The 24,495-nt window shown below is 47.6% G+C and overlaps 1 protein-coding gene and 1 pseudogene across 9 annotated transcripts in view; both read right to left on the bottom strand.

Moving 5' to 3' along the window:
- The window catches only part of LOC106846949 (mitotic-spindle organizing protein 2B-like), an 86,641-nt gene that overhangs the window by 15,544 nt on the left and 46,602 nt on the right, over positions 1 to 24,495 (bottom strand). The window lies entirely within an intron of this gene.
- Positions 8,250 to 12,007, bottom strand: LOC106844814 (P2X purinoceptor 6-like; annotated as a pseudogene).

The following is a 24,495-nucleotide window of genomic DNA, read 5'->3' as shown; positions in this document are numbered from 1 at the left end:
CAACATTGGAATTAGGCTGATTAATGACCCTATCATCACCTCTAAGTGTTCAAGTGAAAGGAAGACTCACACATCTCTCACTTGAACTCAAAAGCTGGAAATGGTTAGGCTTACTGAGGAAGGCATGTCGAAAGCCTAGATAGGCCAGAAGCCAGGCCTCTTCTTCCAAGCAGTTAGCCAACTGTGAATGCAAAGGAACAGCTCTGAAGGAAATTAAAAGTGCTGCTCCAGTGAGCACGTGAATGTTAAGAAAGCAAAACAGCCTTATTGCTGAGAGGGAGAAAGTTTTAGTGGCTTGCATAGAAGATGAAACCAGCCACAACATTCCCCAAGCCCAAATCTAATCCAGAGCAAGGCCCTAACTGTCTTCAATTCTATGAAGACTGAGGGAGGTGAGGGGGCTGCAGAAGAAAAGGCGAAGGCAGCAGAGGTGGGTTCATGAGGTGTAAGCTAATAAGCCATCTCCATGACATAAAAGCACAAGGTGAAGCAGCAAGTGCTGATGTAGAAGCTGCAGCAAGTTCTCCAGAAGATCCAGCTGAGATCACTAGTGAAGAAGGGCATACTAAACAGCAGATTTTCAATGCAGATGGAACAGCCTTATATCAGAAGAAGATGCTGTCTAGGACTTTCATAGCTAGAAAGAAGTCAATGCCTGGCTTCGAAGCTTCAAAGGACAGGCGGCTAATGCAGCTGGTGACTTGAAGCAGAAGCCAGTGCTCATTGACCATTGTGAAAATCCTAGAGCCCTTAAGAATAGTGCTAAATCAACTCTGCCTGTGCTCGGTAAATGGAACAACAAAGCCTTGATCACAACTCATCTGTGTACAACATAGTTTACTCTATATTTTATGCCCCCTGTTAAGACCTACTTCTCAGAAAAAAAGATTCCTTTCAAAATATGACTGTTCATTGACGATGCACCTGGTCCCCAAAGCACTCTGATGGAGATGTGTAACAAGATTCATGTTGTTTTCACGCCTGATAACACGACATCCATTCTGCAGGATATGGGCAGTCATTTTGATCATGGATCAAGGAGTAATCTCATTTAAGAAATACATTTTGTAAGGCTATAGCTGCCATAGATAGAGATTCCACTGATAGATCTGGGCAGAGTAAATAGAAAGAATTCACCCTTCTAGATGCCCTTAAGAAACTCTTGGTTCATGGGAAGAAATCAAAATATCAACCTTCACAGGAGTTTGGAAGAAGTTGATTCCCACCCTCGTGGATGACAGTGAGGGGATCAAGACTTCAGTGGAGGGAGTAATTGCAGATGTGGTGGGGACAGCAAGAGAACTAGAATTAGGAGTGGAGCCTGAAGATGTGACTGAATGGCTGCAGTCACGATAAAACTTTAATGGATGAGGAGTTGCTTCCTTGGGTGAGCAAAACAGTGGTTTCTTGAGATGGAACCTACTCTTGGTGGAGATACTGTGAAGATTGTAGAAATGACAACAAAGGGTTTAGAATATTACATAAACTTGGTTGATAAAGCAGTGGCAGGGTTTAAGAGGACTGACTCCAATTTTGAAAGAAGTTCTACTGCAGCTAAAATGTTATCAAACAGCATCGCATGCTACAGAGAAATTGTTTTGAAAAGAAGAGTCAGTCAATGTGTCAAACTTCACTGTTGGCTTATTTTAAGAAATTGCCACAGCCACCCCAACGTTCAGCAACCACCACCCTGATCCGTCAGCAGCCATCAACATTGAGGCAAGACCCTCCCCCAGCAAAAAGATTACGACTCGCTGAAAGCTCAGATGATGGTTAGCATTTTTTACAGCAATAAAGTATTTTTAAATTAATGTACATATCATACATTCCTCTCTCTCTCTTTTTTTTTGTGAGGAAGATTGGCCCTGAACTGACATCTGCTGCCAATCCTCCCCTTTTTTGCTTGAAGAAGATTGTCCCTGAGCTAATGTTGGTGCCAATCTTCCTCTATTGTGTATGTGATATGTCTCCATGGCATGGTTTGATGAGCAGTGTGTAGGTCCATGCCCAGGATCTGAACCCATCAACCCCAGGCTGCCAAAGCAGAGCATGTGAACATAACCACTATGTCACTGGGCCATCCCCTGTACATTCTTTTTTCACACATAATGCTATTGAACAGTTAATAGACTACAATATAGTGTAAAAATATCTTTTATATGCACTGGGAAACCAAAAAGTTCGTGTGACTCACATTTTTGTGATATTCATTTTCTTGCGGTGGCCTGGAGTGAACCCCTAATAACCCCAAGATATGCATGTATAGTTTCAGCACTTAGATTTAGGTCTTTGATCCATTTTGAGTTAATTTGTGTGTGTAGTGTGAGGTAGGAGTCTGACTTCATTCATTTGCATGTGGATATCCAGTTGTTGCAGCACAGTGTGGTGAAAAGACTATTGTTTCCCCATTGAATTGTTTTGGCACTCTTGTCAAAAATAAATTGACCATCAAGAGAAAGAGAAGACAATGCATAGACTAGGAGAAAATACTTGTAAAAGTATATCTAATAAAGGATTGTTATCCAAAATATATAAAGAACCCTTAAAAATCAACAATGAGAAAACAACCCAATTAAAAATGGGCAAAAGATCTGAACAGACACCTCACCAAAGAAGATATACAGCTGGCAATAAGCCTATGAAAAGATGCTCCACATCATATGTCATTAGGGAATCGCAAATTGAAACAACGAGTTACCACTACACACCTGTGAGAAGGGAGAAAATCCACTTCACGGACAACACCACATGCTGCTGAGGATGCAGAGCAGCAGGAACGCTCCTTCATTGCTGGTGGGAGCACAACACGGCACAGCCATTTGGGAGACAGTTTGGCAGTTTCTTACAAAACTAAACATACTTTTACCACGATTCAGGAACCACACTCTTTGATATTTACCCAAATGAGTTGAAAACTTATGTCCACACAAAACCCTGCACATGGATGTTTACAGCAGCTTCATTCATCATTGCCAAAACATGGAAGCAACCAAGATGTCCTTCAGCAGGTGAATGGGTAAGTGAACTGTAGTGCGTGCAGACAAGAAACATTACTCTGCTCTAAAAAGAAAGGAGCCATCAGGCCATGAGAAGACGTAAGACAACCTAAATGCATACGACTAAGTGAAACAGGCCAATCTCAAAGGCTACAGACTGTGTGATTCGATTACCAATATATGCCATTCTGGAAAGGCAGAACTGTGGAGACAGTGAGAAGATCAGTGGTTGCCAGGGGTTAGTGGGGAGGGAGGGACGAACAGGTCAAGCACAAAGGACTTTTAGGGCACACCCTAACAGTGTACACATGTCTATACATTTGTCAAAACCCATGGAACGTAAAACACCAAGAGTGAGCTCTAATTTACACTATGGACTTAAGGTGACAATGAGGGATCAGTGTAGGTTCATCAATTACAACAAATGTACCCATCTGCTGGGGTGTGTTGAGAGTCGGGGAGGCTGTGCACGTGATTTTGGGAACTCCACTTTCTGCTAAATTTAGTTGTGAACCTAAAACTGCTCTAAAAAATACAGTCAATTTTTTCAAAAGCAATTGGCCATAAATTTTTAAAAATTAATTGCCCTAGTTTTGGACTCTCAATTCTATTCCATTGATCCATTTGTCTATCCTTAGGTCAGTAACACACTGTCTTAGTTACTTTAGCTTTGCAGTCAGTTTAAAAATCACAAAGTCTAAGTCCTGGGGCCAGCCCAGTGGCATAGTGGTTAAGTTCGCACGCTCACCTTCAGTGGCCGGGGGTTCGCCAGTTCGGATCCCCAGCACAGACCTACACACCATTCATCAAGCCATGCTGTGGCAGGCATCCCACATATAAAGCAGAGGAAGATGGGCACGGATGTTAGATCAGGGCCAGTCTTCCTCAGCAAAAAGTTCCCTAGTGGGGAGCTGTCATTAAGGTCCCCCACGGTCCTCCAGGCTTGACAGGTGCTTCTGGGGTAGGAGGGGCTGCCACTGGTGTCTGAGGGATTCTCAGGGTGCCCCAAGCTGGAGGACTGGAGGTTGTCCTCAGGAGTCTGCTTGCCTCCTTTGAGGACATTGTCTGGAGCTAGAAGCTCAGAAGAGCCAGCATGAGTTCACAGAACTCATGTTCATGTTCTGTGCATGTTCAAGTTCACGTTCTGCCGATTCACAGAACACTCCCCAAAGCCAAGCACTCCCTCATCAATGAATAAGGGTGGCTTACTTCCATCCCTTTGTGCCGAGAGGTCAGCACTGCCCAGGGCCTCTCAGTCACATTCATACCCTCATCGTACCAGAGTCTTGCCTGACACCCACCACCCCCACAGCTGCCAGTGTTGAGGGGGCCTGGATGTTGACCACCTCAGCCCCCACAGCTGCCAGTGTTGAGGGGGCCTGGATGTTGACAGCCCCACAGATGCCAGTGTTGAGGGGGCCTAGATGTTGACCAGCTCAGCCCCCACACCTCCCAGTGTTGAGGGGGCCTGGATGTTGCTCCAGCTGGTGGAGTCCATGTGTTGAGGTGAGAGATCAAGGAGGGTGTCTGCAGCAATGGAAAGCAGGTGGGCTCCAGGCCCCACCCAAGACCTGGACCTTGACCTCCACCAGCCTCTCAACGCCACCCAGGTGGGCTGGGCTAGTCAGTTTCCTGGGGGCCTGGGCTTCCTCATCTGTGAACCAGGCACAGTAACAGGGCTTCCCTAGAACCTGGGAGTCTGGTCTGGACTGTCTGAGGTGTGGGTAGGTGGGCTGAATGCGTGTGTGACTGCGAGGCAGGGCCCAGTGCTGGATCTGGTGCTCAGGGGTGAGGGCAGATCCTCTGCACAGAGCACAGAGTAGGGGAGGCAGTGACAGCAAGTGAGTTGCATCAAGTTCTGAGGGAAGGGACTTAAGCTGAAGATGAGGTGAAGGCTTGGGTACCTGGGGACAAGGGCATTGCTGTAGTGGCTCCCAGAGTAGTGCACTGGTCGTGTGTCAGTGTGTGAGGGCAGGGCATGAGGCCTTGGCTTTGGGTGCAGGGCCCAAGATGGCCCCACTCCTGGTAGGGTGCGCTGATACACCACCTCAGCAAGGCTTAGGACGAGGGGATGAACACAGCTCTCTGAGGCCAGGTGGCTGCTTCAGCATAGCCCAGGGCCACAGAATCGCTCCTGTTCTGGGTATTAGAGGCCTGGCTCAGCTCATGGGAAACCTTGTGTTTCCATCCTGCTCTCAATTCCAGACCACTGGAGTGGTTCCTAGCCGGGTTCCCTGGGACTGCCCCTTCCCCACCTTCAAGGCCCCTCCCAGGCACACCCAGGGTCCCCCTCCACCGGGCTCCCTCCCTTGCCAGGAAAGCAGGCCAAAGGGATCCCCATGCTTCCCTGTGAGCTCCTGCCCACCCTGCTGGCAGGCCCTGACTCTGCCTCATCCAGTCCTCCAGCTAGGCAGTGGTTCCAGGATGGGGTCCCTAGGGCAGGGTCAGAGCAAGGACTGAAGGCTGGTCAGCACCCAGCTGGGCAGCCTGTCACTCCCTCTGGCCCTCGTAGGTGCCGGCAGCTGGCTTGGTGCTCCTCTCAGCTGCCCACCATGGCCCACGAACTGTCCAGCACCACCAGCCTGTCACACTTCTGCCAGAAGCTGAACCGGCTGAAGACACTGGAGGACTCCACCACGAAGAGATCGTTGAGGCACCACCTGACCATGCTAGACCTGATCCTGCTGGGCATGGGTACCACGGGGAGTGTGGGCCTCTATGTGCTTGTGGGCACTGTGGCCAAAGAGATGGCTGGCCCTGCGGTACTTGTGTCTTTCAGCATGGCTGCTGTGGCCTCCCTGCTGGGAGCCCTATGCTATGCAGAGTTTGGGGTATGTGTGCCCGGTAGGGGTTCTGCCTACCTGTTCACCTATGTGTCCATGGGTGAGCTGTGGGCCTTCCTCGTTGGCTGGAACACGATCCTGGGGTACCTCATTGGTGGTGCCGCTGTGGCCCGGGTATGGAGCAGCTATGTGGATGCCATCTTCAGCCACCGCATCCGCAGCTTCACCATGGCCCATGTGGGCATCTGGCAGGTGCCGTTCCTGGCCCAGTACCCAGACTTCTTGGCTGCTGGAGTCATACTTTTGGCCTCCGCATTAGTCTCTTACGGAGTTGGGGTCTCCTCCTGGCTCAACCGCACGTTCTCTGCCATCAACCTGGTTGTCATCCTCTTCATCATCATCCTGGGGTTTGTCCTGGCCCGCCCGCACAACTGGAGCACTGAGGAGGGCGGCTTTGCACCCTTCGGCTTCTCCGGCATCATAGACGGCGCCGCTACTTGCTTCTTTGCCTTCCAGGGCTTTGGCGCCATTGCTGCCTCCAGCATGGAGGCCCAGAATCCAAAGCGAGCCGTGCCTATGGCCATCGCCATCTCGCTTGGCCTGGCGGCTGGTACTAACATCCTCGTCTCTGCTGCACTCACCTTCATGGTGCCCTGGCGCAGCCTGGACCCTGACTTGGCGCTCACTGATGCCTTCAACCAGCGGGGCTACAGTTGGGCGGGCTTCATTGTGGCAGCTGGTGCCATCTGCGGTAAGAGGCCCTTCTGGGCAAGGAGGGAGGCAACAGGGTGGTGGGGCCCTGCCCTAAGCCTCCCTGGGAACACAGCTCCATCTGGGCCTGTGTTCCCAGTTGCATCCTGGGTCCAGGAAGGTGCTAATGATTAGACTCTCCACCCAGGCTTGTTGGGAGGGACCTACTCACCGCCCCTCCCAATTGTACACAGAATGTCAGTTCTGGGCATGAGCTGCCTGGTCCTTGCCTGGTGGAGGGACTCAGCCCTCATCAAATTCTCCAGGGAGTCTGTCACTTAAACTGGGCTGTCCCATTCCTAGGTGGTGAGGGGCAACAATCCAGTACCTTACATACACTCAGGCTCACTCTGAGAGCCCAAATTCATGCTCCTGTTCCCTAGGGGCCGCCCATGCTCTGGTCCCCAGCAGCAACCCTTGGTGGGCCTGTCCACCATGCTGACCAGTCTCCCACCCTCTGCCACAGCCATGAACACTTTCCTGCTCAGAACAGTCATTTTCCTGCCACGTATGGTCCATGCCATGGCCGCCGATGGGCTCTTCTTCCAGGTGTTTACCTACATGCACCCTCAAACACTGGTACCCATTGTGGGCATCATGGTATTTGGGGTCCTCATGGCTTTCCTGGCGCTGCTGCTGGACTTCAAGGCATTGGTCCAGTTCATGTCCATCAGTGCACTGCTGAACCACACCATAGTGGCCACCAGCATTGTCATACTACGCATCCACAAGTCCCCTCCATCCAGTTCCCTGGGCTCAGTCAGTCCTGTGGGCACAGAGCAGGCCTCAGCCCCTGAGCCCAGGCAGCTGCGACCAGCCCTGAGCCCCTACCCCTCCTTCCCGGGTGGGTACAGACCTGAAGCTGCCGTGGCTTGGGCACTTGGTGTCCTGGTGGCCTCAGCCATCACTCTGGACTGCATGCTGGTCTTTGGGGGCTCGGCCCTGCACCTCCCACCCTGGGGCCACACCCTGATGCTCCTGCTCAGCTCCGTCATGTTTCTGCTCAGTCTCCGCTTCCTGGGGGCCCACCAGCAACAGCGCCGGGAGAATGCCTTTCAGGTACTTCCTCCAGCCAGCACCCCTCACTCTCAGCCCAGCCAGCTCCCTTCGCCCCTTCCTCCTATGCCGTGGCAGGATACACCAGGGCTCAGGGGGTGGGGAAGGCCAGTACCGCATCCCCCTCTTTCTGCATGACAAGTGGGCACTTGTCTCTGGAACCTGCAGAGGCACAGAAAGCCTCCGTGAACTCCCGAGAAATCAGGCCCCAGGCCAGCAGCCCATCCCTGCCCTTGTCCCCTCAGGTTCCCATGGTGCCCCTGACTCCAGCCCTGAGCATCCTCCTCAACGTCTTCCTCATGCTGCATCTGAGCTATCTGAACTGGCTGAGCTTGTCCATATGGCTGCTGATTGGTGAGTGGGGGCCAGGCCAGGACCCCAGGTGGGCTGCAGGAGGAGGGCAAGCAGGGAAGCTGGGCTGGGACCTGCCCCTTAGGCTTGTGCCATCCTTACAGGACTCGTGGTGTATTTTGGCTATGGCATCTGGCACAGCAAGGAGAACCAGCGGCAGCTGCCAGGGTTGACTGCCACATGTGGTGGCCTGGAGGAGACGGTGTAGGCCCTGCAGCCCCTCAGCCAGGCCCTGGCCCAGGAGCCCGGCCACATGGAGCAGCCTGCCAGGCTATGAGGACTGCTGGGGGCCTGCCTGCCCTCCCCCACCTCCTCAGCAGGCCAGAGGGGCTGGCAACCCTTCTATTCTGAGGAGCACAGGTTATAGGCCTGATCAGGCCAGGTGGTCCTCAGGACCTGAGGACCTTAGCACAGATGCCAAGTGGGCCATGATCAGCGTTGGTGTGGTGGACTCTGGCTAGCGCCCTCCAGTTTATGACCAACTCCAGCTACCTGGGCAGGTGGAAGTAGGGCAGACAGGGAAGAGGGTCGCAGCCCCAGGGATCCACAATAATAACCACTCGGCCAGCCGTGTGGCCTGCTGCCGTGTCCATTGTGGTGTTCTTTGTGGCACTGAGTCCTTACCTGCCCCCAGGAACCAGATTGTCCCCAATCCACAGCTGAGGTGCCAAGATCTGTAAGGGGAAGGCATCAGCCCTGGGACAGCCCTGAGTCAGGGACATGGCCAAGCCTGGTTCCTGAGGCCTTACCCTCGGGCCAGTGCCCTCTGGCCAGCTCAGAGGGGAGCTACACACATCAGGCACAGAGGGATCCCTGACAGTGTGGGCCCAGGCTCCCTCCGACAGGTTTCCCACATGTCGCCTTGGGAGCGGATCCAGAGAGAACCTGGACCCCAAAGAGGGTACCTAGAAAGGTCAGTGGAGTCCTGGGGTTCCCTCAGTTTCCCAGGGCTCCCAGAGTAGGGCATGTGCCTGAGGCCTGTCCCAGGATGTGGAGGCCCACCTGCCTGGGTACACGCATCTCTCAGGCACAGGCCCACACACAGCTCCCCTGGGGGCGCACACCCATGTGCAGACTGAGGCAACAGCTGTTTCCAAGCTCAGGGCCCCCAGCTCCAGCTGCGTCTCTCCCTGCCACTCCCTCAAGCTTTGGGATAAAGGCTCGGGATGGGACATGCATACAGGTGGGTGCATGAGCTCCTGGGCCCCACCTGGTGGCTGTAGGGCCCCATCTTTAGGGGTCCCCAGGCCAACCCTGCACCCCCACTGGTCTCTCCAAGGCCATGCTATGTCTACCATAGACGCCTCCACCTCGCCGTTCCCGCCTGTGAGGACCACACAGAAGCCGCTGGCTGTGGCAGCTTTACTCCTCGACTCTCCACATCAGCTTCCTCTGGGCCCCAAGGACAACCAGGCACACGTGACCCCACTCCAATAACGAGGCCGCAGCGCTGTGATCTCTCACCCCGGCCCGTCTGTACTCGCCTCCCATGGACACTGCTTTGGGGATTGAGAGGCAACAGGGACCCCAAGGCTTGGCTGGGGCTCCAGGTGCCAGATGATTCCAGCTGCTGCCCAGCCTGAGCCCCAGCCTTGGCCCTCCCCAACCTGGCCAATGATGCTCTACCAACAAGCTTCCAGCATGCCCCTGGTACCAGGGACCCATGAAAAAGCAACTGCTTGTCTCCCTAGGGTGGGTACCCCCAAATCCATGAAAGTGCCCTGGGACCAAGAGATTGCTTGGCTCCTGCAGCTCCCACCCACTCCCGCTTCACCCCCCACTCCCCTGGCCAGGGGCCTAGGGGCACAGAGAAATTCTCCAGCAGGCAGGGCTCAAGCCCCATTAGCTTAGGCAGGCTCTGGGCCTCCACGCCAGAGGCCTCCCCCCAGTGAGTGGCTGTCCTGGGGGCAGGAGAGTCTACTGGCCTGCTCTGCCCACTCCTGGAGTGGCCCGGCCCTCACAGGCCTCATCTTACTCATCCATTGACTCCATCCACCCCCAGCCTGAGTCCTGGGTCTCAGCCCTGTGTCCTTGCTGAGGACACAGGGGACAAGCAAGCTGGGACCTGCCTCTCAGAAGCTCCCTGCCTGCTGAGGGGATGGGGACAGAAGGGTCCCTAAACAGACGCTGGCAGTGGAATTGGGGGGAGTGGGAGCAGGCTTGGACTGTGGGGTCCAGAGAGGGGCACTCACTCCCCCCAGGAACCAGGGGGCTTCCTGCCAGAAGACTGTCAGGCTGGTTTTCCAGGCGTCAGGATGGAGTTTGAGGCAGAGATGTAGGATGGGGAGAGCACAGAAGTGACGGGGGAAGGGCGTGGGTGGGGTCCAGCCGCACATGGTTGTGAAGGCGGCTGTGTGCACATCTGCTTAGGAGACTCAAAGATATGACAATACATGCAACGCAAGATCCTTGAGTGCATTCTGGGTCAGAAAATAAAAAAATTTAGGACTATTATTGGCACAGCTGGGAAATTTAAATATTAGATTTATCTGCCAATGTTAAATTTCCTGAGTGTGACAAGAGGACAGTGGTCACCTGGGGAAGGTCCTCATTCTCAGGACATCATCAAGAGGGGTGAGTGTCTGGATATCTGCTACTTACTTTCCAACTGTTTCTTGTGACATCTAAATATACCCGGCTCCCTCTAAGGAGAGAGTAAGCAAACGGGGCAAAATGGTAAAAAACAAAGACAAACAAACAAAAACCCTGGTGATCCCCCATGAATGCTATATGGGTTTTCTTGATACCAATCTTTGAAGCTTTCTAGAGACTTTAGCAATTTTTTGGATAAAACCTTAAGAGAAAAGTGAAAAATAAAGCCCCTGTGGGGTGGAGGGAGATGTTGGAGGCAGGGTGGAGTGGAAGGAGGGGCTGGGGGTGAGGGGTCCAGCTGCAGCAGGGGTGTGGGGACAGGTGGGGTGGAGGCCAAAGGGCTCAGGGAGGAGGCTGGATGGAGCCTGTGCTGGGGGACCTGGAGCTGAGAGCACCCCTCCTGCCCTGGGGCCCCCGTCACACACACAGCAGACTGTCCAGAGGGACGGGCCAGGGTGTAGTCTGTCCCGGACGCCACAGGCGGACAGGTGGGGGAGGACTTGGCTGAGGAGCAGCAGGTGGGCAGTGGGGCTGCACCTGAAGTTGTAGCTCCTCTCCTGCAGCTGGAAGGAGTCATGGGGCTGGCAGTCAGAGCCCCTGGTGTCCAGGTCACAATCCCAGAGGCCGGGGATGCTCACAGCACTGCCCTGCACACAGTGCATCACTGCTCCACCAGCACGAGGGCCTGGGACCCTCTCTCTCCCCAAGCCCTCCTAAAACTCTGCCTCCCAGAGACCCACCAGCAATGCCAGGTCCTCAAAGACCCCTCCAGCTTCAGCCACAAGGTCCTCAATGTGAAACACAAGACAGGAGGGGCTGAAGCGTGGGTCATAGTGGCAGCACTTGAAATAGGCGGCATCCAGGTCTCCAAGGCATTGGACCTGAGAGGGGGTGGGGCCAGAAGGTTGGGCCAGGTGGGGAAGGAAAAGGATCTGGGGCCAGCCAGGATCCACCATGCTTACCTGGAGAAGTCGAACTTGCTGAAGGTGACAGGGTTTTTGATGAACAGCGTGAAGTTGTCAGCCTGGACCAGCAGGGCCTTCCTGCAGGTGGGGGGAGGTAAGGGGCAGGCTCTGCTGGTCCTGGGAACCTGCCTGGTGTCAGGGACACTTACAAGGGCACAGTCTTGCTCTCCACGGGGCACCAGCCCCAGATCTCACAGGTTCTGTGGGTCCCATTGAACACCAGACACTGGCCCGTGTTTATGCCTTGAAAACACAGGAGAAACTCCAAGCCCTCCAATCTCCACAGGGCCTGGGAAGGGAGTGGCAGGGGGCTGTTGGCAGAAAGAGATGCAGAAGCACCACCAGACACTGGAGCCACCCAAGGTCCCAGCACGGTCCCGTGAAACCCCATCCCACTGGAGGTGCCGGAAGACAGGGCCCACAGTTACTGTGGCTGTGCATCCCCGTCTCCCCTTGAGTCCTCGTCAGCCCAACAGGTCCCTAGTGGGATGGAGAGTGCTGAGGTGGTGAGAGAGCAGAGCTGTCCAGGCCCAGGAGGTGTCTCCCCTTTGTCACCCAGCCCTGCAGGCTACAGGGACATGCCCCTCCCCTGCTTAGCCCCCAGAGTTCCCTGAGTTTGAGGTTCATGGGAAAGCTGGAGGGTGCAAATAAAAGGAGGTGGTCAGAGTGGGGAGGGTGAGCAGCCCCCCAGCCAGATATGGGTGCAGTGTTGTACCCCAAGGCAGAGTGAGACTCCTCTCCTCCTGATAGCTCTGTCCCTGGTTGGGGCAGAAGTGACTCCTCTTGTCCAACTCTGACGACAGAATAGGGAAGGTAGAGGGACTCTGGGAGGGTGAGTTCACGCCAGGGTGGAGGTGCTGGGCGTGGCAGACAAAGGGCGGGACCCTCATCAGAGGGGCTGTAGGAAAGTGGGACCCCACATACTGGCCAGGGACCAAAGGGTAGTCCCTTTCCATCTTGTTCTGCTATAAAATGGGGACATTAATACCTACACGTGGTCACAGAGTTCTGGGAATCAGCCAGGAGGGGACAGTGGCAAGCTGAGGGGTCAGTAATCAATGGAGAGTAGGTGGGGTGTAAAAACGCATCTCCAAGTCTGACCGAGACCTATGACATTGTGGGTAGGTTTCTTTAACAAGAACTTGAAATGGAATACTATGCTATCCTAAAAGGCATTGTCCCGCCATATTCTAGCTGTCTAGACATTCATAAGCCTATGCTTCCCCACAGTAACCACACACAAAGGTTTACCCAAAAGGGGCACATAGAATGCAGTGTCTTCTAGTTCTGTAGCAGTGTCAGTGGTCATGAGCACTTGGTAGGGTCCTTTCCGATGGGGCTCAAGGGCTCTAACTCATCTGGAAAATGCATACAACACCAAGAACATATTGATGAGCCATATGAGGTGGCAGTTGAATGAAGTCCAGCTGCAGGTGGTCAAAGGACCCGGAGGGAGGAGTTGTGAGGCTTCTGGGGGCAGAAATAGACTTTCTCATAGTAGGTGAAGGGAGGTAAAAACCAAAAAATGGGATTTTCCAGAAGCCAGGGAGAGCCCAGTGGCTGTCTGGGGTTTTCCTAGCCCTGACTGTTGAATTTACAGCCATTGTTTACCTGCCTTCATTTCTCTGCTCCAGGAGCAGACTGTTGCCTTGTTAAAAGGACATCAGGACGGCAAAAGTCTGGCAGTGCCGGACTATTCTTTGCAGAGGCAGAATGGGCTTCATCCACATGTGCCAATCTTTATAGATTCCGTGGTTGCTGCCTTTGCATGAAAGTCAGCTAAGGAGCTTTCCTGATGTTTAGTGTGAGCCTCAATTTTGATGACAGACAAGATTTCATCCCAGGACATGTTGGACTCCCAGGAATTTCACATAATTTCTGGAACTCTTATAACATAGACTTGTAGAGACATAACATAAAGAAGGTTTAATTGCTTATCTGACAATGTTTCCCATGTCATCTAACATATCAGATAAGCCTAATTAGTTTAATATCTTTCTTTTTAAAAGGAGAGAAAACCAATCTTTTGACATGTTTCAAGGATCCTCTGAAAAATACCAATGTTATCTAGAGGTCAAAAAAGACTTCATTTAGAATCTGGTTTGGGAAAGTTTTGTCCAAAATAAGATCTTAAAATACTTGCCTAAATAGGATCACAGATCTCTATGAAACTTAATATTTAATTACCTTTTAACCAAGGAGACAAAAATGCTTCAAAGACAAATACAGAAGTTTACATAGCTGCAAAACTTTAGCTTTTTGTAATAGGAAAGACTCAGCATTTAAAATGAAGTGCAAGAAATTATTTCGATAAAACATCCTGATTTTAGGCAGGTTACTCAAAACTACAGAAAAACTTTTCATAATCTCTTTATCAAGAGTAGATTAAAAACCCAAGAAACCTTGCCCTTATAACAAAAACAGATAAAACCAAATTCTAATTTTGAACCAGCTTATTTTTGATATTAAAACTCGTTTACTGTATTAAATTCGTTCCAATCTTAGCCAGCTCGATCTCACAGAACTCTTTTCTCAGGGTTCCTCTTTCAGAAACTTTCTTTTTTACATTCAGAATTTGTCTTTTCTTCTTTCCCATAACCAGTTTTACTTTAGGACAAATTTCCTTTAATAAAAATAGCTCCATTCCTATACCTTCTTTTACTGAAAACATACATTTTCTCACTACATAAATTTTTTAATGTGGCACAAGACGTGTTTTACTAATAGATGCAAACATCTTTTAGTTTTTCTGTAATAAGAAGCCAAAAGTAGATAAACCCCTGTTCAGTAATTAACTTTTTCCTGTTTTATCTTATCTAGATATTCAATGGATTCTCCATCATTAACTTTCATTTAGCAAAACTCTGAGGTTTCAAGTTACCAAAAGATTTGTAGAAGTTATTCTAAAGTACACATGCCATAAAACATAATTGTTGCCCTTAAAATTCCATTTTTCACTAACAACTATGTACTTCATTTCTTCTTAATAATCATACTTAGATTATTCATGAAAATTTCATGAGACATTAAAGCAGTTAACTCTCAGTTTAACTTTTTCTTGCTGATAAGTTTTATAACAGTGATGACATGAGCTTATTTGATTAATAACCCAGGTAGAATTTAAGTTGTATGTTTCCGTTATATCCAGTGCTGATAACTCTGAAGACATGCCTATTTTAATTAAACTAACAAATGTAAGTGAGCTTTTATTGACCATTGTTTTCTATCATGTTAACTTGAAATATATATGGGTTAGCTTTTACTGTATTTAGAAATAATTTACATAAGCTCTTGCTTTAAGTTCATTAAATAGAACTCTTTGTAGAAATCAATTTGTTAATACTATCTGGAGGTAGAACAATATCACACATATATAATGTGTGTATATGTGTGTGTATGTATGGTATGTGTATACATATACCAGCATAGAGATCTGACAGCTTTTATTTTCAAAATCTCAGCCATGAATCAGGTAGAACACAAAACTCACTAGCTGACAAATAACTGTAACAAATAACTGTGTCTCTAGCAGATGGAACAAGTTAAGGTTGCCTGCTTAAAAGTTTTTGTTGTTGTTAGTATTTGTGGAGAAGACTTTGAAGATTTGTCTTTGCTGGAGATAAGGAGGCTCTGAATTAGATTTAGGGGAGAAAGCCTCTCTAGCAGCCTGAATTTAAGAGGAAATGTTCTTCCCTCTTTCTTTAGCCTCAGGCTTTACTGATTGAGGAGCCAGGTTTAGTCTCAGGTGACTGCGGGCTGTTATCTCCTGGGGTGCTTACACTCTAAAGATATGGGAAAATGTACAACTTCAAAAGAGAGAGAGAAAAAATGGAAATTTTTTACCTGGAGTTTCAGGGCGATTATGACTTAAAATTTTCTTTCAGTCTTAGGAATTGAGGATGGTCTAAATAGGAGTTTCTGGAGAGGTTCCCAGGCTCTGAGTCTGATCTGGGAGCTTTTAGGATTGGTGAAAGGGACTGGGTGGAATGTGAACTGCCTTTAGAGCTGCATTTTCACTTTTGCAAAGATTTGTGAAATAAGGACAGTTGCTCTCAATGCCTCAGGAATAGGGTTGTAACTTAAAGCACAACATAGGTTGATTTACCTGTCCAATTGTCCCTAATTTGCTTCTTTCTCTCTGGGTACATACTTTTATTTTAACTTAGACAAGAGAGCCTATTTTTAAAAACCCTATCATTCTTTGAATATCAGCTTTTAGTTACCCACTTTTTGACCAGAGAGCTACTAAAAAAAACATCCTTTTAAATATCTTGTTAGTGTTCAGCCGGCACAAAAAGCAAATATTTCTGGCAGTATTAAACAACCCCCTAATTCTAATTTTAGTTTCCCCTAGGCTATTTAAGGGAATAGGGTATCCGTTTACCAGGAAAACCTCAGAGTCTCACCAACTCTGGAGGGGCCCATCTGGGGGCCCTCCTATGAGAGTGGATATGAGGGTGTCAGCAGGGCCACTAATTTGGTGGACTTCTGTCTACGGCTATGTAGTCTTTTCTTTTAGGTCTCTCTTATAGCTTTAATTTTTCATTATTTTTTTCAACAAAACTTTCACTGAAGTTATTTTAGAATTTGGAACCCTTTGCTTTTAAGTGCACCTTTGAAATGATCTTACCTAATTAGACTATTCCCTTCCTGGCCATCGTAATTCTACATCATCCGTAGTAATTTTGGTCGATTGACATAGAAATTCACAAGACAAGGGAACTTAGTTGTTAAACACAAAACCAGCTGGAGTTCCTGAGGGAGAAAATGCTCAGGAAACTTTGGAAAATGAAAGTCCCATGTGAAAGAAAAGGGCACAGACAGGAATGACAATAAAGAACTCCCTCAATCCAGAGAGAGTGCTCACCAACCAAAGAAAAAGCCCTGCTGAGGGAATCGCCTCCTGCGGCAATGGCAGCCACAGCAGACTGAGACAGTCACCTCCTGGGTGGTCACCCCCAAACCCAAAAAGAGGCACTGAACTTGAACAAATGGAGGGAGGTCAAAAAGCAAAGGACTCACAATTGGATGAGTCAGCAATCTATGGAAATGGAGAGTCTATGGAGGCCCCTGTAGGTGAAGCTTTTTACCTGAGGGTTACTGTAAATATTCAATAAGAACATGATTACACTTTGAACTCATTCCCAACATATGAAATGAAAGGAAAATAAGTTAATCTTGTTAAGTTGCTATTTTCTTGTTTAATCTGAGGGGTGATTTAAGAGTCACAAGGCTTTATGAGCTTGTTTTGCAGAAGAAAAAGAATGCCTTCAAAGAAGTTATCATCACCAGATCACTAGCCCCCCGGTGACACTGACACCCAGAAGTCTGATTGCCCAAGGACATACTTGGACTGAAAGAAACACAGATTTCCCCTTTGTTTCTCTGAAACTCCTCTTCCCAAGCCCCTTAGCTCTATAAAAACCCCTGCTTTCTTCTTTTGTTAAGGCAGATGTGAGAGAAACTATCTTCCTGCCTTTTTGTTTTGGCCAATTCAAATAAACCTTTCTCCATCTCCAAGCACCAATGGCTCAGTGACTGGCTTATTTTGCATCCAGGATACAAACTTGAGATTAAGAGATTCATTATCATAGGTACCATAACCAGTTCCAGGAGAGGCCGGTCCATGAAAGTGAGACCACTTCAGCTCCCACTTTCTGACACCATGTATGTTAACATAAAAATAAAGAACCAAAATGAGAGGCAGAAAGGCATTTATTTGGGGATCACAGAATTGCAATTCAGGTAGAAATCCAAATAGTGTCCCACTAGGGAGTAAAAGTTAGGGGCATTTAAAGGCACAGAAGGGGGGTTTCATTACAAAGAATGTTAATTGGGGTTCACAGCAGAAAGCTAATCTTGACTAAAAATAACTGATTGCTAAGGCTAGCCAGAGGGAGGCAAAAGTCCATCACTCTGAGGAGCTACAGGTGTCTTGCAGCATCACCCAGTTCAAAGGCTCATGTTCTGTTCCATGAGGACGTGCCTAAGACTCATCTCCTTTGTGGTGTAGGGCATCAAGACATTTCCTCTACCCGCTATGGGTTCTTCTGGCCAGAGAACACATTAAATTCATCTGAGACAGAATAACAGGAGAAAATTAAACAAAGCTTTATAACATGTATACATGGGAGAGGCTCAGGCAAACTGAGCAACTCGCCAAAATGGCTGAAGCCACCTCCTTAAAGATCATCCTCAGCTGAAGACAAAGGAGGATGTTGGGGGTGGGTGGAGTCAGTTACGGGAGGTTACCAGATTATGCAGATTTAAGTCCTTGCCTTCCACCTTGATTTATCAAGAGTTTCTAGAGATAAGGTCATTCCCCCTTCTTCCTGATACAGAGAGGAAGACACCTTTACAGATGGAGATTTCCTTTACAATGTAAATGTCTCTTAACAAAGGGTAAGTAAATTCCACTTTTCAGAGCCTCTTTCCTGTCTGCAGTTTTCAAAAGTAACCAGCCCAAAATAATCCTCATGCCAAAGAGACACATCTTGGGGTGGCCAATTGCCACCCCCCACAGTGGCTTCCCAGCTCCGATTTAAAGCCCTTGGACATAAATGACTGTTTCACACTTCACATCCTCAATCAGGTAAAGCACAAGAGGCCAGCCTGGGGGAAACACTGGTCCCCTGACTTCTTATCCTGTTCCTCTGTTGACCAGGCTTCATCCCTCTCTAGCACTCAGCCCTTCCTGCCTCTGGAGTTCTTTCTTAGAAACAGTTTGGTGCTTTATTGTTTATTTTGATAACAAATTTATTCACATACTATAATACTCACCAATTGAAAATGTACTATTGAGTGGGTTTTGCCTAATCCTCGGTCATGAAGATTTACTCCTATATTTTCTTCCAAGAGTTTGTTGGGAGTTTAATGAAACTATTCCATAGCATTGCTGCCTCAGCATCCATTTTGTGTGGCATAGTGGCCTGTAGGGTCCTTGAAGTGACACTAGCCCCTCTCGAGAGTCCATGCTCTAGATAACCATCAGCAGAGTCATAAGTACATGTCAGCTCCTGACATGACTCCTACAACTGCCCTTGTGAGAAGCATTCTCCCCGTCTCCCAGGGTCTTCTCCCTGTGCGCCCCTTAGACAAGAATCTGGTGAAACTTACCAAAACCTCCCTTTGCTTTGAATTGAGCAATCCTGACTTAGCCCAGGAACCCCAAAGCACTCCACCTGAAGACCCCAGTAAAGGCATGTGCCCCAGGTCCTGCTCTTCTCTCTTCCTGCACTCTGCCTTAGCTGCCTTGTGCGGCCACTCAGCGTGTGCTGTGGACCCTCTCCAGGACCTCTGATAACAAACCTCTATTTCAATTCCTTTGTGGCCTGTTGTTAAGCTGAGGCTGGAGGGGAGACAGATTGTGCCTTTCCTGCTACCCCTGGACCCCCATCCTATTGCTGGGTTCTCTGAAGCCTGGACCCTGACTGCTGGTCCGTGTTTCCTCAGGTCTACCCGGGCCCCACAGGCCCACTGCTGCCCCCATGCCCCCTGGCCGTGCAGAGGAGGCTGATCATCCGGGCCTGGCTGGCTGTCTACTCAGCGCAGTGGCTGAAGATAGACTTTATGGACCGTCTCTCAGTAGGGTTCAAGGTCATCCCCTAGGTACCCATGCTCATGTGACTGACTCATCATTAGCCAACAGAGAAATACAAATAAAAGCCACAAAAAGATGTCATTTCACATCCATAGCATGGCCAGAAACAAAAAGACAGATGGTAAGTGTTGGTGAGGATGTGGAGAAACTGGAACCCTCATACACTGCTGATGGGAATGTAAAATGGTACAGTCACTTTCAAAAAAAGTCTTGCAGGTATTCAAATAGTGAAACACAGAGTTAGCAAATGACCCAGCAATTCCACTCCCAGGTATACACCAAAGGAAATGAAAGCCAGATGTCCACAGAAAATCCTGTACAGGAATGTTCATAGCAGCAATATTCATAATAGCCAAAAAGTGGAAACCACCCAAATGTCCGTCAATTGAGGGATGGAGAAATATACTGTGCTACAGCCACACAACGGGATATTACTCAGCAATCAAGGGCTGACACATGCCACAAAATGGATGGACGCTGAAACCATTAGGCTGAATGAAAGAAGCCGGACACAAAAGGTCACACATTGTATGGTTGCATTTATATGGAATGTTCAAAATGGGCCAATCCACAAAAATAGAAAGTGACTTTGTGTTTGCCTAGGCCTTAGGCGTTAGGGGAAATGGGACTGTCTCCTACTGAGGAAGAGGTTCCTTTTGGAGGGATGATGGAAAGCTTCCAGAATTGACTGTGGTGGTGTTGCACAATTCTGTGAATGTACTAAAAAACACTGAATTGCACACCTCCAAGTGTGACTTGTATTGAGCATGAACCATATCTCACTAAAGCTGTTACGATGAATGAAAGACTGCATTGTGCATCATTGACATAGAAAGTAACCCCCAGAAGGGAGCACAGAATCTTGTTCACTCACTTTAAAGGATCTGAACTAGGGCAACAAAATCCAGAGGAATTCTATTAGTTAACGTTCTAGGTACCAGGACATGCTGAAATATTCATCACTATTTCCATGTTTTAATAAAAAAAAAAAAGTCACCTAAAGTTGAAAAAACATATTTACAAGTGTTGGAAGAGAATCATCATAACTCAGCAGGATGAGAACAACAGGGAAGTCCTCAAAAGAAAAGAAGTGTAAGAATATGAGTCACATGGATCTGCACCCTGAATATGAAAGAAACCCACATTTATTATTGCTCCACCGTCAAAGACGACCTCAAAAGTCAAACAGCCCAATAACAATATCACCTTCAAAAGCATCAGTTTGTAAAAAGCCAAAGTATTAAGAAATAAATATTTTGCAATCATCAAGAATTGAATCTTCTGGATTCCCAGTTTTAAGACTATAAACTTCTGAAGATTCCATTTCATAGGCATTGGAGTGACTCTCCTCCTCAAGGTTGGAGTAGACTCCAGAAGTGATGGGGGTGACGTCAGCATCATGGAGGAGTGAGTGATTCCCTTTGTCTCTGCCCTCTGAGTCACAACCAATCAGACATCCACTGACCAACAGAGAAAGACAAATTCTGTATGACTTGACACATATGTGGAAGATAAACTAACACATGGATAAAGAGAACAGATTAGTGGTTACCAAGAGAAATGGGGGGGGGGGGAACGTGAGCACAAAGGGTGAAGTGGTGCACCTATAATATGACTGACAAATAATAATGTAAAACTGAAATATCACAGGGTTGTAAACTATCATAACCTCAATTAAAAAAATAGCAGTCATAAAGAAACTCAATGAGTTACATGAAAACTCACAAAGTCAGTTCAATGAGTTCAGGAATAAAATTAATGAACAGAAAGAGTACTTCACTAAAGACATTGAAACTCAAAAAAAGAAAAAACCAAACAGAAATTCCAGAAGTGAAGAATACAATAAATGAGATCAAAAATGTAGAAAGCACTAAAAATAAAGCAGACCATATGTAGGAAAGAATTAGTGAGCTCAAAGATAGAAATCTAGAAATGATTCTGGTGCAGGAGGAGAAAGAACTAAGATTTTTAAAAAATGAACAAATTCTTCAAGAAATATCCAACTCAATTAGGAAAAGTAACATAAGGATAATAGGTATCCCAGATGGAGAAGAGAGGGAGAAAGGAGCAGAGAGTTTATTCAAAGAAACAATAGTGGAGAACTTCCAAAACCTGGGGAAGGAACCAGATATACAAGTACACGAAGCTAATAGAACTACTAATCACCTCAATGCAAAAAGACCTTCTCCAATGCACATAATATTAAAACTGTCAAAAGTCAATGACAAAGAAAAAATATTAAGGACGGCAAGAGAAAAGAAAATAACTTACAAAGGAACCTCCATCAGGCTTTCAGTGGATTTCTCAGCAGAAACCCTACAGGCTAGGAGAGAGTGGAATGATATATTCAAAATACTGAAAGACAAATACTATTAGCCAAGAATACTCTATCCAGTGAAATTACCCTTCAGTTACGATGGATAAACAAAAACTTTCCCAAAGAAACCAAAGCTGAGGGAGTTCATAGCCACTAGACCTGCCTTACCAGAAGTATTGAAAGGAGCTCTCCCACCCGAAACAAAAAGGCAAAGCTTTACAAAGCTTTGAGTAAGGAAATAGACAGAATCAGAAAATTGTAGCTTGATGTAAGAATAAGGTAGTAAACACTTAATTATAACATAAAGGATAAAGGGAAGGAAAGCATCAAAAATATCTATATCCACTTCAATTGGGTCACAAACTCACGACACAAGAAAGAATAATTTGTGACAACAAAAACATAGAAGTGGAAGAGGAAAAGCCTGGAACCTGCATAGGCTAATGGGGATAAGAGGCTATCAGAAAAGGGACCATCTCATCTATGAGATCTTTTATACAAACTTCATGGTAATGATGAAACAAAACATCAGAGCAGACTCAAAAATCATAAATAAAGAGAAAATTGAGGGCCGGCCTGGTGGCACAGTGGTTAAGTGCGCATGTTCCACTTCAGCGGCCTGGGGTTCACCAGTTCGGATCCCGGGTATGGACATGGCACCGCTTGGCAAGCCATGCTGTGGTATGCGTCCCACATATAAAATAGAGGAAGATGGGCACAGATGTTAGCTCAGGGCCAGTCTTCCTCAGCAAAAAGAGGAGAATTGGCAGCAGGTGTTAGCTCAGGGCTAATCTTCCTCAAAAAAAAAAAAAAAAAAAAGAATAGCTTTGTCCACACCCCTGGCTCTTTTCCCTAATTTGACAAACATTTTCATCTACACTGCCATTAAAATAATGGAGTTGCTGCAGGCATTCTAGGACGTCTTTGCCTCTCAGATACATCCTACAGCACATTTCTCACGCCAGCTAGACCCTGTACACCAGGTATGCCCCCATGCTTACATGCTCATGTGTCGTGGCTGCAGCTGCCACCCTGAGTGACTAAGCCAGTGCTCTAATATTAGGCTCTCCCATTCATCCCTATGTTCCCCATGCTGTGTCTGCTATTTTGGAAGTTCATAGGACAGAAGACCTCTCTACATGGCCACAGAACACTCATGAGCAGGCTCTTTTAACTAACCCTTCCATCATCTTTCATCCTTGTAACACTGTGAATCCAGCTACCTTATTACCTGTCCCTGATGATGGAGAGCCCCACTCCATTCCACATGCCTCCACTGCAACTATAGAAATGGTCTCAGAGCCATGAGAAAATCTCTTGGATGTCCCTTTAGACAGTCCAGACTTACTTCTGTTTTGTGATGATTCCTATAAATGGGATTTCCAGGGAAACATAATAACTGGTTATGCCACAGTTTCCCCACATGAAACACTGGAAGTTTATTCTTTGCCCACTGTAAAATCAGCCCAAGATGCTAAACTCATAGCTCCTAATAGAGCCTGCACATGAGCAAAAGGGAAAACTGCCACTCTTTACACTGACTCCAGATATGCTTTTGGAGTCTGCCATGTTGTTGGCACAATTTGGAAATCCCATGGATTCTTAACTTCTGCAGGAACTCCTATTGCGTATGGTCACTTAATTGCTGCCCTATTACGAGCTATTAACCTCTTTTCTCAAATTGTCATTGTTCCTTGTTCAGCGTACACTCAGGAGACTGACGTCATATCTTCAGGAAATGATGGGCTGACACAGCCGCTAAATATGCAGCTCACCGTGAGCCCCTTTGTCCTTTCTCCACCCAATTTTTAAACCTAACTTTATTCCTGATGGGCATTATTAATTATCAGGCAAGTGCCCCACAATATGAAAATGATAACTGGATACAAAATGGCACCAAACAGTGATCAGATGGATTAGACACTGGGCCAAAGGACTTCCTGTAGCTCCTTTTCCTTTGACTTTTTGGCTTGTACTTATCTCCCACCAAATGGGACGTATGTGCAGATGGGGGATAATTAAGGAACTAAAAGAGAACGGGTCTTGCCCTGGCATCCACAAAATTTGTGACCCAATTATTTCCCAGTGCGCTACTTGCCAATCTCACCGAGTTTCTGGGAGAAATCAGCAGACCCCAGGAAGTCCTCCCAGGCCCACACTGCCCTTGGCAGCACTCCAAATGCACTTTGTAGCCTTGCCCCCAGCTTTAGGCTATTCTCCTGTTTAGTTATTGTCTGCACATTTAGCAGATGGACTGAATGCTATCCAACTACATGCTGATGCCACAACATTGGAAAAGATAGTAACTGAAGTCATTCCTTGTTTTGGAATTCCTTTATGGATTGAATCAGATCAAAGATCTCATTTTACAGCAGAGAGAAGCCACTTGCTTGGAGAAACATTGGGGTAGTCATTAAAACTTCATGCTCTATATCAGTATCAATCATCAGGGCAAGTGGAACATAAAAATCTAGACATCAAAAGGACTTTAGGAAAGGTCTGTCAAGAAATACGCCTTAAATGGCCATAAGCTGTGCCCTTGGCCTTTATAAAGATCCAGACTTCTCCAAATAGGAGACATGGATTGACTCCTTTTGAAATAGTTTTTGGACACCCAATGCCTACTCATGTCTCTAAACTTTCCATTCCTGGATTAAGAGAATATTATGGGAACTTAAGTGAACAATTTGATGCTATGACTAGCTATAGACAAAAGTTAACTAGGATCCTTGAAGCATATAGTCAACAGGTAAAAGAGGCATGGTCCCCACCTTCTGATAAGCCTTGCCGTCCCATTGGACCAGAAAATCAGGACTTTAGAAGAAAAAATGTCCATCAAGGACTTTAGAAGAAAAAATATGCTGTCACCTCGCTGGGAAGGACCTTAGGAAGTCCTACTGACCAACTATACTGCCATCAAAATAAAAGGAAAATCTTCCTGGATCATCCAAGCTGCACCAAAATAGACCAAGAATACTGCTCTCAAGACAACTGGGAGACCGTCCCCACAGGTGACTTTGAACTAAGGAATTCCAGGGCCAATTCCCAGGCTCCAGAAGCAGCTGCCCTCACATAGTAGCCACCT

Source organism: Equus asinus, chromosome 8, assembly GCF_041296235.1.
Source record: "Equus asinus isolate D_3611 breed Donkey chromosome 8, EquAss-T2T_v2, whole genome shotgun sequence".
NCBI lineage: Eukaryota > Metazoa > Chordata > Mammalia > Perissodactyla > Equidae > Equus > Equus asinus.
The sequence above is the reverse complement of the archived record's forward strand: the minus strand, read 5'-3'. Positions and strand labels throughout refer to the sequence as shown.